Source organism: Mizuhopecten yessoensis, unplaced genomic scaffold (assembly GCF_002113885.1).
Source record: "Mizuhopecten yessoensis strain PY_sf001 unplaced genomic scaffold, ASM211388v2 scaffold5519, whole genome shotgun sequence".
Lineage (NCBI taxonomy): Eukaryota > Metazoa > Mollusca > Bivalvia > Pectinida > Pectinidae > Mizuhopecten > Mizuhopecten yessoensis.
Genome location: NW_018406089.1, coordinates 800108 through 813937, shown reverse-complemented (window position 1 = coordinate 813937; position 13830 = coordinate 800108). Strand labels below are relative to the sequence as shown.

At 34.4% G+C, this 13830-nt stretch overlaps 1 protein-coding gene across 29 annotated transcripts in view; it reads right to left on the bottom strand.

Annotated features, from left to right (window-relative positions):
- The window catches only part of LOC110450814, a 75411-nt gene that overhangs the window by 56077 nt on the left and 5504 nt on the right, over positions 1 to 13830 (bottom strand). For 2 of the 29 annotated variants that reach the window (XM_021498533.1, XM_021498536.1), the window contains exon 1: positions 2052 to 2240. The exons of 25 other annotated variants lie outside the window; for them this stretch is intronic. The gene's annotated coding sequence lies outside the window, so the exon portion shown is untranslated. Of the gene's footprint in view, positions 1 to 2051; positions 2241 to 2309; positions 2461 to 13830 lie in introns of those variants that run through there. 2 more of the 29 variants (XM_021498534.1, XM_021498537.1) reach the window with 2 other exon arrangements.

Genomic DNA, 13830 nt, shown 5'->3' with positions numbered 1-13830 from the left:
ATCTTAACCGCTTTCTCATTTCACCTTCTTTCTTTTTTCGAAATATTAATGTATACACACTCGTTAAATTGAACCCAATCATTTCAGTCGATTAAGTTTAACAATACCCGAATAAAAACATTAAGGATATAATGTCAGATTAATAAGAACACAACAAAACACTTAACTATTATAATGAATACTGTGATGTATGCACGTACACTGATTTTGCGACCTCAATTCAAGGTTAATCAAGTACCTGCTCTAAACCAATGTTGCTCTCATACACAACCGTCGTATTATCGTATTAATTTTACACAAATCAGCTTATTCAAAATTACAAATATTTCCAGATATAACTACATATCAATTACACACGCTAACAACAGTACATTCTTTACTAAGAAAACAAATGTCTGTAATGTGTAAATATAACAATCCCTTAACAGTTTAGGAATACCAATACTCCAGTAGCTTTTTTTTTTTTTTTTTTGTGTTTCTGTAAATCGGTTACATAATATATGTAAATAATCAGGTAAGATTACGTCGAGGTAACAATAACACCCTACACCAGACACTCAGACTCTCAGGAAGGTCATCCTACCTGGATCCACATGTGAAATCAATAATGAAGCCCTTTGTAAAAGCAGGAATGTATGATCTATAGTACAATGAAAAATAAGTATTTCTTTGAGCCTTTTCAAATGATTTATATGACAACAGTAGTAATCATAAAACTACAAAATTCTGATATTTAGGATATTTTGGATTAGCAAATAATGTCAATTGGCATATCAACTCCTTAAGCAGGCAGGCCCGTTCCATAAACGAAATCCTTAATTCAAGAATTTCTGCAAGAAAGAATTAATCAAGTTTCTCTATTACAAAGAACGTTCTTACGGTAGAAAGAAAACGTTAATAGCATAAAACATAATGACGTTCATAACAGCGTGTAAGCGATGAGTGACCGTTATTGTTACACTGTAGTTAAAAGAACACATTATGCTGACCAAGAGTAAATGTGATACGAGCAGAAAATGCTGTTTTACAACTCCAACGCGTCTTCAGTAAATTTTAATGCTATATTAAGAAACCAGGTAACTATCTAGATGTCCTTGTAAATAAGAATATAAAGCTGATCGATTAGAAATGGTACACAGTTGGCAGTATCGTTGGTGTGGCTAAATATCCCCGCAACCTATTAACAGGTATATTGATAACAAGATATCTGAGTCTATATGTATATATACTGGCATTTTTTAAACAAGTACTGATAAACCGAATGCTGTGGACATTACACAAGTTAAGTATAAGGTAAGGTGGAAAAAGTATGTTACATGCTTGAAGTTATATTATTTTGCCTGATACAAATATAGTTTTACAGCAACATTTTCTTACGTAAAAGTAAGAAATATCAAAACAGATCAAGTGTGACAAAAATATTAATGTGTATTTGTATTGTAAAATATATATATTTTGTTCACTATTCATTTCTAGTCATACTACCTCCCAGCTTTTTCCTTTTTTTTCTGGTTCAATTAGTTCTCATGCTATTATAAGTCACACTGAACTATGGTTTACAAACACAGGGCAATATTACACCAGCCTGCCAACACCATGTTTTGTGTGGGACTATGTTTTGTAACACTAGCTACACTATTTATATACAGGTACTAGCTATATTGTGTTAATATTCTTTACAAGTAACCAATAAAATGTTTGAAATGGCCAATATCCAAAAGTCGGTGACACATTACACCATGTGGTAAGGAATGGTACAAAGCACATTGTATGTAATAATAAATACACAATATGACTCCTACCAACGCCGAGGTGTAGCTATCTACTAAAACAGTAAGTGTCGGAATAAACGAATACAGATAAAGCTTGGCGATTTTATCGATATCTAACCCGTCAGGCATAACCGGTGTTGTCAATGCCACGCTTCTTGTCATAGCTTCGCAGTCGACAACGCGGCTTATCAATATTACATGACTCCGTCAAGTCTACATATATCCTGTCCTAATGGTAAAATTGTCTCGGAATAAAGAGAAATTCACTTCAATACTTACAGAATACACTGGGAGTTTCTTAACAATAATTCCAATCTCAATGGTAAGAATGTCAATCGATTGCGGTACCCGATCAGTTCATTCTGGTGCTATCTCTTAGGTGCCTTAAAGCTCAAAGCTAACGGTGGAAGTGGTAGGAAAGTGATAAATCCCTCAATACACGGCGACACACCATGTGTTGTGTGAGACTCGTTGTATCATCCACCGGTAACTAGGACCGTGCCTTTAACAATTTACTTTCATTGACTTTATGCTTACCTTGCTTTACATAGGATCACAGACATAGACGTATCCTCAGCTTGACAATAAATACTTGGGGTTGGTGTTAGAAAATGACATATAATAATTGTTATCAAGATTTAAATGCACTTAGGAATGTTAGTTTCTATACGATGCGCCTGGACACGTTTTTTACTATTGTTTTGTAGGGCCACCTTGTTGTATCGCCTGACGTCCCTGAAGTAGTCCAGCATGTTTAGCGTGTCTCCAATACATTGTATAAATACATTAACATAGATGTGGCATATAACGACATTTTCCTCTTTCACCGCGTTGTGTAAGTTCTAAACGAAATATCCAATGTTTAGATGAGAGATTTGTGTAAAACCTCAAACCTAACGGTGTATTTTCATTGACAAAGTTATGTGACTTCTTTGGTAGAAGTTTTCGCTTTCAGTATATAAGTAACGTTGATGGAACATATCCAAAAGTTACTCGTGGCCAAGGGATTGAATTATTCACTGCTTTAGAGTAGGCTTCACATGTGTACTTCATTGGTGACGTAATACACATTAATGACCAATTTGAACGTTACAATGTATGTGGTTACTAGAACCTACCTCAGTACCTTCACGTTGTATGAGGAACAAAGGGAGAAGGTATTCTTACTATACTATCACGGAGTGTAGAGTTAACGTTAAGATCAATTTTGATAGCATTTATACGGAGAGGTGTTACCTATAAAAAAACAAATGTACACTTGGCAATACGGTATATCAAAAGTTATCTACACAGCATTAATTAGCAAACATTAAAAAGCCTTTCTGAATTTCAATTAACATTTGTACCACTTATGTTAAAGACAGTCATGTACACACTAGAATGTCATGTTTTAAAATAAGCTACATTTGTAATCAAAGTATTTAGGTCTACTGAAATGTGAGGATATTAATCTATTGTTGAAATACCCATGCTATATCAAAGAGCACCTATACATCTGATCGTTACGACGGATAAGTAGCTGAAGTTGTATTTATATACTATCAAAATACGACAATAAGATAAAAAAAATAAAAAATAAAAAATAAAAAAAATAAAAAAATCCTTTAAGCTGATGATCAAAAGAAATAATACTGCTTGATACAGACCATTACAGTATGGATATTATTAAAACACTACTACAGTCACCATATAATAGTTTTACAGATCTGATATAAACAACAATATATAGGAATACAAATAGTATTACAGATCCGATATAAACAACCTAACATAGGAATACAAATAGTATTACAGATCCGATATAAACAATATTACATAGGAATACAAATAGTATTACAGATCCAATATAAACAACATTACCGCACCAATTTAAACGCCATTACAGTATCGATATAAAGACCAATTCAGTATCGATAAATGTATAAACATTACTGCTATACCGATACAAACAACACTTCCAAAACGATTTAGAAGGCACAACAACACGAAAACCAACATCACTGATCTTTACTGAAACAGTGGAATCAAGCCATGTGAAGCTGTACAAATAACGTCACTTAAGCTGTATAAACAGCTATACTGAACAAAACATGTACACAAAACGCTAAGCGACAGACCGATACAGGGTTCTCCCCAGAATTTTTTTAAGCTGATATGTTTCATTTGCAGCGAACATTCAAGACGGACACGCTAATATAATACCTTATAATACCTTATCAAACCTAAGGGGGTGTGTGTGTAATATTATATTTAAAAAGTTACTTTTATTTACCAATTTTCTTTTGGTGAACATTAAAACCAAGGAAATAAATAAGTGTTTCTTAGGTCTGAATTTTCAGCAATATTATTGTTTTAAATATTCTAAAAAAAATACAATTTATAAAAAGGTGTATGAGTTTTGTACATTGAATAATAGATATGACATTTGTGACATTTGTCTCTTATCTTTACATTTGTATCCCTTACTTAATCCCCATTAAAAATAATTTAAAGAAAAAATATTTAAAAGCTGTTTGTGCTATAGGGGGAAACACTCACATGAAAACGTTTGTATCATAGTTCTTATTATTGTGAGAGAAAATGTTTTAATAAAATGTACAGTGTTTTTATTTCCTCCAAAACTGTATTAAATACTGCTGTCAGTAAATGTGATCAAAGATTTAAAACAGCATTTGTATTTGAGCTCTTCTTCATTAAAAACAACAAATCCGGATTTTCATTCCCCTTTCCGGTTTGTACTTTACACAATCCAAGATGGCGACCATCACTAACTCAATACACACGCTATTTCAGCGTTGTCAAATGCAATCATATGTGAGTAAATTAATTTATAATAGATGTAATAAGTGTTTGTTTTGTTAATCCAACAGTAGGTACCTCAATTAATCACCTATTGACCATGCTAAAAGGATCCGGTGGTAATTGCTTTAGGCTCCAGTGAGCACACTTGCTGGACACCTGTGGGCTTGTCGTCCGGTCCCCCTCCCCACTAATTACAGCCTCCCTGTGGCAATACGCCTATCGTGCAACTGATCATGACCAGTGGGGTCATTGCTTGACTTGGGTCAGCCGTGTGATTTAATCAGTGTCAATTTCTTGTGTAAAAAGACCACCTTCAGTACAAATAACAAGGTGATACGGTTCACAGTCTAAGGTGATACGGCAGGGAGGATTTCAAACTGAAGCTGATACGGAGTCGTATCAGCTAAATGGCCTGGGGAGAACCCTGCGATATAAACAACATTACATAGGATACAAATAGTATTACAGATCCGATATAAACAACATTACATAGAAATACAAATAATATTACAGATCCAATATAAACAACATTACATAGGAATACAAATAGTTTTACAGATCTGATATAAACAACAATATATAGGAATACAAATAGTATTACAGATCCGATATAAACAACCTAACATAGGAATACAAATAGTATTACAGATCCGATATAAACAATATTACATAGGAATACAAATAGTATTACAGATCCAATATAAACAACATTACATAGGAATACAAATAGTTTTACAGATCCGATTTAAACAACATTACATAGGAATACAAATAGTATTACAAATCCAATATAAACAACATTATATAGGAATACAAATAGTTTTACAGATCCGATATAAACAATATTACATAGGAATACAAATAGTTTTACAGATCCGATATAAACAACATAACATAGGAATACAAATAGTATTAAAGGACCAATATAATCAATATTATAGAACTTATGTGAACAGAAGTACGGGTCCGATAAATACATTATAATAAGACCATGAGAACAGCATTACTGTTGGTAAAAACGAACAACTATTTATGTATTGAAAAGATATGAACAACACAACTTGATAAATAGAAGTTATTTAATGGTTTTTCGATGAATACCAAATTTTCTCGTATGGTAGATTTTTTTCACGAAATCGAGGCTCAAGTTTACCGATGGTATGCTATACAAGTGAAAAAAAAAATTCAACGAAAAACAGTAATATTTTGTATTTACTGCATTATTGAACTTTCTTCAACGACAAAATGTTACTGCATTGTGAGGAATGCAGATAATAGAAACAACCGTTTTGCAAAGCCAACACCAAAAGTGATCTCTTCACACTGTGAGAAATATTACTTTTGATGTATGTTACTGTGTGAAGATTTAGGTTTTAGAAAGTTTATAGAAGTGAATATATATCGGTGACAAAGAATGAAATAAGTAGCAGACCACATTGGTGGACCGATAACTAGATAAAAACAAACATTGCTCGACAATTTCATGAGGAGCAAACAATTATATTGAACAGAGATAGCTAGAATGATAGCAACATATACTGGGTAACAGCAAAACGTACAAGGAAGCTAGGTAATAACCATAACACATCTGAGAGGTTAATTAGTAGCGGAATAGATTTATATGTGTAAAAACAAAAATCAGGCAATGTACAGTATGTGTATATTATTCGCCGTGAAAAGAAATGTCACTGCACGTTATAATACTATATCAGGTGCTTCGTTTTAGAACACTGAATAACAGTGTCACTGGCAATGATAATTTCTTTCTATACATGTGTTTTAAATAGCTTAATTAACAGGTAATTGATTAAAGATATTATGGGGCATACAATCTTTGTAAGGTTCGTGCAAACATGCAAAACGTAATGAACTACATAATGTAACGGTATATCTAGGAACAAAAAATAACCGCTGTTTAACAAAGCATCAAAGGAAACGCATAGCTAGCTTACTCTCATGCTTTCGCTAAAGTCGATTGTTCATAGGCATTATGCATGACCCTATTGCCCTTGATAATTACTGTATTCGACATAGTTTGTACTTCAATATCATAAACGACCTAAATGTAATCCGTATTTACTTATGCTTTGAATGTTATTCAGTATTTTTATTGTACCTTCGGATTAACATATAACCCCAATCTGTTTTTCATTCACCTGATGCCTAGCTGCATACTATGAACTATCTACGGTATGCGCATGTTGACATTTGCAGTTATAAAAGGCGGACTTTACAAAACAATATGCATGTTAAAGCTCCCAGAAGGCCGACATATTGATTAGACAAGTGCTGAATGTAATTATTCCATCAGGTAGGAAGGGTTCAATAACCCAATATATGTGTAGCTTAGCACAGGTTTGATTAGAATAACTAAAGTCATGATATGTAAGCTTGATTCACATAACTGCAGCTGTGATAAGGTGGAGGTAATTCACCTCACTACTTGTTTGTATGACGTTAAGTGTCTTAGCATCATCTAAGGTCACATGGAGACCATTGCCGAGAGAGGAACTGCCAAAACGAGAATAAGCAGGAGGGAAAACAAACGATCCAAAACGCTGCAATGGGGGAAGCAGAATCATTTGTTTTGGAAATCAAGAATTGTGTTTAAAAACTCAAATTCCATATGACTTGTATACTATGTCTTGAATAATAGCATTTGAAAAAACCCATGGTTAAACTTACTTAATCAATTTTTCTTGAAAAATACACCATACTGTTACAAAACTGAGGTATGAAAAACGTGGAAATCGTCTTCACGTTCCCTTTAATTAACATTAATTACAGTATGCAAGTTTACACCACAGGCTAAATATCACTCTACACTTTTAGGAGCTTTTTTGAAATATTTATAACTCATTTTACCTTGACATGGACCAATGTCATTCATTCGAACAAATGTTGATAACATATTACCCCATCAGGCCACAGGCCAAATATCAATATCGAAGCCTAACAAACTTTTGAGAGAAGTGTAAGTTTCAAAACATATTTGACTCTCGTTACGTTGAAAGCTGGCCAAGGTCGTTTATTTAAAACAAACAATGATAGTTCTTTGTTTGAACAAGGTGAAAACCCAATATAACTGTCATGGGCATTGTTGATCTTTTGAAGAATTCATTGAAGATTTTAACACATTTGACCCCAGTGACCGTGAAAGTGCATCAAGTCATAAAGACGAACTGGCAGTATATCCTCTAATCTAATTCAGTTACAGGATAAATATGGAGCTTTAAAAGAGTTTTGTCAATATTTTACTGATATAACCTCGAAAGTGTTCAATATTATTTTCATTGAAAATCCGTGTCAAAAGTGTTTAACATATTTGATCCACGTGTACTTGAAAAGAAAATCAAGATCATTTATCGTATCCTAGGTGATAATTCTTCATCCCTTAAAAAATATAGTTTTAATATGAAGACTCAATGTCTAATGGGCTTTAAGCAGAAATCTTCCAACATACAATTTGACTGGATGCCATTGCGAACGCCCACAGGCGCTTCGTGATAGGTGAGCTCAAATCAGGATTCCGAATTAATTTAGATAAGCGAATGCTTGTATATTTGTGTAAAAGCACGTACAGAATGTTTCAGCTTTTGTGTTATTGAACGAAACTAAGCTGGAGAACGATTTTGAGTTTAAAACATTACAAATTAGTTTTGTGTACCTAATAAACTGGATTACCAAGGAAATAAAGCATAAATAGTTTAGTAAACACATCCTATTATTAACCTGTGGATCTGTTTCTGCTAAAACTCTCTTGTGAGGCACAATTTGTCTTATGAAGTGACAATACACTGATAGAAATATACATAGTTACTGAAAAATGAACCCCCACCTGTGACAACATAAGCAAACTTTTGAGACAAGACACGATGTTTCTACTCAGTATTAAAGTGTTCTAATTATTAATTTGATTTAAAGTAGAAACTTTGTCGCTTATAAGCATGTAAATTATAGGGCTACTCACATATTAACCGAAACTATAAGAAGTGTGAGTAACTTGATTTGGATGAAGAGATTTAATTTAGTCCGTATCGAATCAATTTTTATTTTTTTTAAATATGAGAATATCAACAGAGTACAATGTAAAACAACTGTAACAATACAGAAATTCAGGCCGAACTAATCCTTATTTCTCATCGATCATGTCTCTCTACTTGCAACTGTCTATGGACGAGACTACCACCTCCCGGCACCTTGTCAATCTCTATAACAACTCAGTAAAATTGTAAAACAAATCAATAGATTATTTGCTGACCCCGAAGGTTAATGGATTACATACGAGGTTTAAGTTGGTTGCTATTTGAAGTCCTAGTGTCTTACAACAGTTTTCCTTGCCGATCGACCCTCCTCAGAGCCAGAGCTAACAGCGATCTACACACTCGCCACTAGATAAATACGGGCACGTCAAACACCTGAAGAGGCTTTCGTTTGAGTGGTGTAATCATATCTATCTTGATCACTGTAGACATATTTACCCTGAGCTACTCAAAAGTTTAAGTGGGTAAAAAACAACCGTCAGCTTACTTTCTTTAGTTTTAAATACCAGATCCATAAATCCTTCAATAGTTTGGTAAACAGAAACGAACATCAATCACAATGTTAACTTAACGTGATAAAAACAGTGCAGATTTATTCTATGATATAAACATTACACAAACAAGTGAGTTCACGTAAGCTTTCCATTTTCAAGCAAAAATGTCACGAAATGTTTCCATGTTAGACATAGTTAAAAAGATTTCTTACTATCGCATCAATATCTGTAATGCCATAACCTCATAGAAGTAAAACTGGCAATGGCTAGTAGTCAAGGTTACCTACCGGTATCAGGTTACCTGGTTCTCGTTACTATATAAATACTTTGACCACTATATAAGCTTTGTTATTTCGTTGTCAGGGTCAACCGGTTCTTAAATATACTTCTCAATTTACAAATTCAATAGTCTTTGGTCGCTTATGGAATGTGGACCAGGCCCCGATGTTTGTGTGTTTAGATGAACAGTCTAATACAATAGTGGGCTAACTGAATGTTTATAAACAGGTGTCATGTTAATTCCATTTAATGAATAAAGTCTTGAAATATTCAACGTATTTCTGTTTTTCTTGAAATAAAATATGATATCAGAAGAAAACAATACATGAACATCAATGGGGAGGAATCGATACATAGTACGGTGAAAGCCAGTCCTTACTCAAACGCAATATATGTACATGTAGTCAAACATCGCAACAAAGCATTGCCTGGCAGAAAGTAGGAGAACGTGTGAGCAACATAATGAATGTACTAGATTCTTTGAGGACAACGCAAATAAAGTATAAACTCCATTCCAGACTGATGTTACAGGTAAGTAATGTACAACAAAACACTTCCTCTGAGTTTAAATGATTAAAAAGCTGGCCGAGTTAAAACCATATGATTAATATTAAAATTTAAATAACGTTTCTGAATATAAACGTTTAACAACCTTATGTTGAACATTATATATAAATTAAGCGGGATAGATACCCTGTCTTATATCCTAAACTTCAGCGGGTTTCACGACATAACGTGTTGTCGTTTTCCTTTCCGTTTCTGTGACCAATTGCCTACCCGAAGTATATACTTGTTACTGAGTTTATGAGAGTTAAAATGAAGTAAAAACGAGGCTAATCAATTGCCTAGACCAAATAAATACCCGAGTACATATTGTTGGACATGACTGAGTGTCTACAATCATGGTTAGACGAGTCAAATTTTAAACATCTACATTTACTTTATACATTAATGTTACCCGAAGTTTAATTGACAACTGTTGTCTCGTATAGAAGTAATAAAGACTACATAAAACGAGAGTTTTAAAACATTAGGCCTTATGAGAGTAGAAACATTGACAGGTTTTCTGAATTGGATCCTTGTATAAGTTACTCTAATTTACAAAAGACATCATGACGGACATGTAGTTGAAAAAAAACACTCTTCCGCACGGTGCTATACATGAACGTTCAATCGTTTGGCCCTTAGTACAAACAATGAGTCCTAAATGAAAGAATGAGTATGTGGTGCAGTTAAAATGCTAACTGTGTTTACCTTTCTGTAACAACTTACAAAATTTTAAATAGGTGTTTCCTTAAAGGTTTCTGGTGATTATATATCAATCCGTTGTTAGGATTTATATTGATATCTAAGGTCCGATTTTGTCCTTGTGTGTAGACACTATGTTATTGTTTATGGTGTCCAAAGGTGATGACACCGTTCACAGGCTACTTAAAATGTCATATCACCGCAAAGGTCATTACTTTAACACAGTGGTACTTAAGGATACACTATCGAAAACGGAAAGTGTCTAACAGAGAAAGAAATGAGGGCTGCAGATCATGTTTGGTCTTTTCTTNGGGGGGGGGGGGGGGGGGGGGGGGGGGGAGAGAAAATCACCAATTCTACATAGGGTCCCATAGTAATTGTATTTTTCATGGAGTACAACAAGTCTAGTATTCTAGTATGTTTAACTGTCCTACACATGCAATGGAAGCAATATGAATTTCAGGACAGATTACAGGCAAGCTATGGGGTCTTTCACCAAATATTCCACGAGATACAAAGTAACTGTCAAATGTTGATATAACTATTAAGTAGTGTGTACACAGTGTCTCATGTAGTAGTACCAACTTAAGGATAACGACACAAACTAACTACCTATCCAGTAGGTGATTAATAGTACCTGTTACAGGTGACCAGGTGAGGCGATATGGTTTACAAATCACCTGTAACATTATTCAAATCTTTGAACATATTTGCATAAATGTTAGGTCGTCATAGATATAGCATGGTATGTTTGAACAACAAATAAAGCCAATGTGCCATTGTGCTTTGTATGTAGGACTGTGTAGACATATGTAGATTGCCAGCTCCTACGTTGACCGGTACACAGCAGTGGGTCATTGGTCGTAACATAGTCATGACGGTTACACATAAAATGCACCATTACAAAGAGTAGGTCTTAAATAGTCTACATTTATTGATTTGTCCCAATTTGGGTTATATCCACATTGGTGTCATTCCATAGTTTTTATTTATCAACGTATGTGTATTAGTAAATCCAGCAAAAGCATAATATAATTAGTGCGATTTAGTGGTCTGTAACGCACTCCAATATCACTCCATATAGTGTACAGTGTATGACAGTCACAGTCGACGAGAAACTGTTGTCGTTGTCACCATAAGTGACGGGATGAGTTTGGTGCCCATAGTACGCGCCATTAGAAGGTCGATATCCAGTATATGATGTAGTATTTCATCATCAGATCTATTTGCTGTTGTACTTTAATTCTTTACGTGACACTTGTTTCATCGTGATAAACATAAATAATTAACACTATGAACGGTTAATGTACCGTTAAAAGTTTCCCAGCTAAATCTTGTGGTGGACCAATATCAATATAGAATTATGACAGATTTGCCTTTATTTTTAATTTGTCATCGGACATTCTTCGATCCGCAGTTTGCATCTACATAGTATAGCCAGATTAGGAAAAAGTGACAGCTCATGGGTTGTATTAATTATGTAGAAAGTATGTGCAAGTTCGATCCCCGAAGTCGTCGTACGCATGGAATATTCAGAGAAAGTGTTATTTCTCCTGCCAACACAACACCAACAACCCAGGTGGAGTATAAAATGGTCTTGGGTGGATGTTGCAGTATCTGTGCTGTGGCATTCAAGTGAGGTGGCACTATAAATGATACCGTTGGAAGTACGGTCCCACTACAAACAGAACACAATACATTTCAAGCACACACGAAGGCATACACACATAGGGAGATATCAACCAGGTGGTATAGGACTAGTAGTTAGCGCCAGATAAGGCTGCTCCTGCGAATTCCTCAAAATTGTATTGATTAATGTATATGCTAATTGTGTTCATTGTATTAAATTGTATATCTATGTACTGTAAAGCGCTTTAGAATGGCTTATGTTAGCTAGATAGGGCGCTATATCAAATGTTGTATTTTTATTTATTTATTTAAAGTACAGAGGTGGAAATCAGGTAGAAACATCTCATTTGAAAATCAAGTGGATCTACCTGGTATGGAAGTGAAATGTATATACTTTTAAGGAGATATATCTAGTTCTAAAGGCTACCACATACACAGAAAAAAAAATACATTTCTGAATGACATTATATTATATTGCATGAAGTCATAGGGAACTAAATGTAATAATTATTGTTTTCTTAAAACAAAACAAGCATAACAAAACAATGTCTGACAAAATATATTCGTGATTACCATTCTTGTTAAAATGAACACATTGTGAGAGGTAAGATAAATATATATGTGTATGTGTGAACTCTATAATGTAAACTTTATAGATGGGATTATTTGTTACTTCAGTTATTCAGTAAGATTAGTTATAAAACGCCGATCGGAGGACAAAGTTGCTCATGAATGATTACTAACAAGAAAATCAGAAAAAAATGGATATTGCTTCCCGGAAGGTCACCAAGACTGGATTGGAGTGTTACGTCAATGTGACCTTGTCCTTTGGCGTACAGACCCAATAGCTGTACGCGACACACCATCTTGCCATCCTATATGTATATCCATTAAATCCATTAGTTTATTTTCAGATAATCAGAAGCTATGTCCCAGACATTGACCTCAATGAGATTTGACCTTGGACAAACGGATCCATTATTGGTACGCAACACACCGCTGCTATCGTCTTATTTAAGTCCATTAAATTCCATTGAGCCATCTACAGCGAGTCAAGAACTATGGCCTAGACGATAATTTTTTGGTAACCTTTGACCTCAATGTGACCTTGACCTTAGATGTACCGACTGTACAGTGGCACACGATATAGCGACTGCCACCATACTTAGTATGAAGCTCGGAGAGTCAGGAAGTATGGGCCGGAGGATGAATTTGACCTTAGAATTCAATGTTACTTGACATTTGGTGTAGGGATCCAAGACTGGTAGGCAACACACCACCTTGCTCCTTTATTTCGGGAAGCATTAAAAATGTCAACCGGTATAGAGCCATAATAAACTTAATACAGCTATCCAGTAAAGTCAATGTCAGAGCAAGCATTTAATACAATTGAGTACATAGATTACAAGTAGAAGAAGCCAATTCAATTAAAAGTCAAACTAACAACACTTGATATCAAATCAAAGGAATATCAATTTCAAATACAAGTAATAAGTTACCGACTCGGATCAGGGTCAATAAAGTCAGCGTAGGCACGATCGATATACGAAACTCTCGGCAGGC